Raw genomic sequence first — 3,315 nt, forward strand, 5'->3', positions numbered from 1 at the left:
CATGAAGGTAGTAATGGGTAAGTTGTCTAGGACTGGGATGCGTGACTTAGTCAGTCTGAGTCATGCATTGATAGAAGAATAAGACGAAGGTCTTAGTGTCTTAACCCTAAGGTGAATCAAGGATGTTCACTTTCAAGAATAAGACTCCGAAAGTTTTAGCATAGTAAATGGCACGTAAGTACCCAGGGATGGACAGAGAGTGTTCCAGTGAAGCATAGTTCTATTTCTAGTATAGTTGCTTATGCATTAGATAGAGAATGACGTAAGGTTATGTGTATGCATGTAGGTTGCCATCTGACACGCATATGAATGGACTGCATGGAATGAGTATGGTATGAAGTCCAAGTAAGTATTGCATTCATACTCTTCTAGAGATTACTAAAAGATAAGAAGATGAAAATGAAATGCTTTTCTTTATGATTCTTTACGGAATGACAGGAAACACTGCTTTTGAAAAAGAATGCTAAGTATAAGTTTTCAAGTATACGTACATAATGGCCCTCCTTGGTAGCCCTTTTTCACGCACCCAAAGTACGTACGTGTATGCATGTGAATGGATGCTATACATGGTACGTATTGTATGTACTTTTACGAAATGAAATGAGAGGCCTCGGCCCCATGCTTTAAATGAAGTGAAGAAAGTGTTTTAAAATGCCCCTATGAATTGATGGTTTAAATGATGCACGAACTAAGATTTTAAATGATGCCATGAAAGATGTTTAAGCTTATGCTTTTTAAATGACTTTTATGAATGAAATGACTGAATGACTGTAAGAACTGTAAAGAACAGTAAGAACTAAATGAAAGGAATGTAAAGAACTGTAAAGGACTGAATGGACTAAAAAGCAATGAAAGGACTTAAATGAATGAATGGACTGAATGCTTAATGCATGAAAATACGTAACAGCCATATGAATGGAATGAAATGGTATCGAAGGAATGGACTGGACAGATTGCAATTCCGGGTAAGTAGTACTGGTAGTACACTTAGTGCTGCACCCTGACGGAATGGATTCTCAACCTGTGGCCACGGGCGGAATCAAGTCGAAAAGACTGTTAACCCCAGCACACGGGGTGCAATAGTGTGCAACGGTCAATGAAAGCGAAAAGAAAGAAGGTATGCATGTTAAGAAAGAATGTATGTATGTATAAAAAAATATATGCATGAATAGTCTTTAAGAAATGAAGGCAGCGAGACATGGGGAATTGTTTTATGAAGGAAAACCCTTTTTAAAGAAAAATCCCACCTTGCAATGTTTTAAAACAAATTGAATGTCTATCTATGATATGTATGGAGTGATGAATGCATGACTAAAAACCTATATTATTATATTTTAACTGTATGAAGTAATACTTACGAGTCATCAACTCATTTTAATTTTAATGTCTGCCCTCCCAGAGACAAGATGTGCATGACGCATCAGGACAGGCACAACCCAAGGGGAAGAGCACGAAAAACTAGGCATGTTATTTTGTACGAAATATTTTAATTATGAAATTTAATTTTTTCCACTATAACCTTTTAAATTAAGAAACAAGTTTTATTTATAAACATGGAGTCTTTTGTATCCTGGTACGAAATGAAAGAAAATTTCAAAAGGAACTGTAATTCCTGTCTATTTTCTTAAAATCATTTTCTAAATGACCCACCACGAGGATGGGCGTTACATGGTATTCCTAGGCATGTTATTTTGTACGAGAGATTTTAATTATAAAAATTTAATGTTTTTCTGCTGTAACCTTTTTGATTAAGAAGTAAGTTTTATTTATAAACATGAAGTCTTTTATATCATGACACGAAAGGAAAGAAAATTTTCAAAAGGAACTGTAATTCCCGTTATTTTCTCAAAATCATTTTCTAAAGGACCCACCACAAAGACGGTACATAAGGATTTTTGGATACAATATCATATCATCACAGAGCATTGAGCCGATAAATATCATATAATTAGATTAAATATTTCAGACTTCGTATTCACATTTTATGCAATAGAGAAAAAAAGTACAAAAATTATGTTTACATGACCAATCATAATAAAATTTCAGATTTTAAAGTTCAGAACTATTACACCCGTGTCCTTGTAGTGGGACTTTTAGAAAAATTGTTGGTTAAAAATATATACGGGAATTAATGATCCTTAAAAAAAAATTTCTCTTTCCTTCCCAAGATATGAAAGAGTTATAAGTTTAAATAAAAACCTACTTTACAAATTAAAAGAGAGCTTGCAGTGGAAATTTTAATTAAATAAAAATGATCTTTTACAAAATTATCCTTTCCTACGTTACACAAAACCCTCATAGGCTTTAGTCGCTCTTCCCTTGGGCCATGTATGTCCTGCTGCTTCTTCCTTACTTTGTTCCTGAGAGGGGAGGGATATACATAAAAACTAAAATGAGTCGAATACTCAGTAAATATTACTTCATATAGCAAAACTATACTAACACATGTTTTCATTCATGCATTCATCATTCTATACATACTATACGTAAGATATACATTTATTTAAAATATTACGAGGTGGGCTTTTTCTTAAAAAGGGGTTTTTTTTTTTTTTCATAAAACATTTCTCCACACCTTGTGTCTTCATTTCTTAAAGAGTCCGAGGACTCATACATTCTCTTATCACTTTCCTTTGGCTGATGCACACTGTTATACCCCGTGTGTGAGGGTTAGTGGTCTTCCTTTGAACCTGGACTCCCCCTGTGGCCACAGGTTGGGAATCCCTTTTAGTCAGAGGACAGCACTGGATGCACTACCAGTACTACTTACCCGGCATTGCAATCTGACTAGTCCTTTGGTACCCATTCATTCAATCATGCCTGTTACGTATTTTTTATACACTAAACATTCAGACCTTTCCTTGCCTTTCCTTGCATTCATTCATTCATTCCTTCAGTCCTTTCCTTTTCACTCTTTTTCAGTTAACAATCCATTCATTTCATAAACATCTTTTAAAAGCATAAGCTTAGACCTCTACATTTAAAAGCATCCTTTAAAATTATAAACATGAGCATTGTCGTAAACATCAGTTCATAGCATTCTTGAACATCTGTTCATGGCATCATTTAAAATCTATTTTCTAGCCTCGGTTAAAAATCATTTTCATAGCGTTATTTAAAAACAAAAAAACAACTTTCATCACGTTACTTTAAATGTCATTTAAAAGCATTGAGCTTAAACTTTAAAACAATCATTTCCTTTTCATTCCTTTCATTCATCAGCCCATTCATTTCATAAACATCGTTTAAAAGCATACACTTAAACCTCAATATTTAAAACATCCTTTAAAAGCATAAACATGAGCATCATCATGA

Source organism: Carya illinoinensis, chromosome 15 (genome assembly GCF_018687715.1).
Source record: "Carya illinoinensis cultivar Pawnee chromosome 15, C.illinoinensisPawnee_v1, whole genome shotgun sequence".
Lineage (NCBI taxonomy): Eukaryota > Viridiplantae > Streptophyta > Magnoliopsida > Fagales > Juglandaceae > Carya > Carya illinoinensis.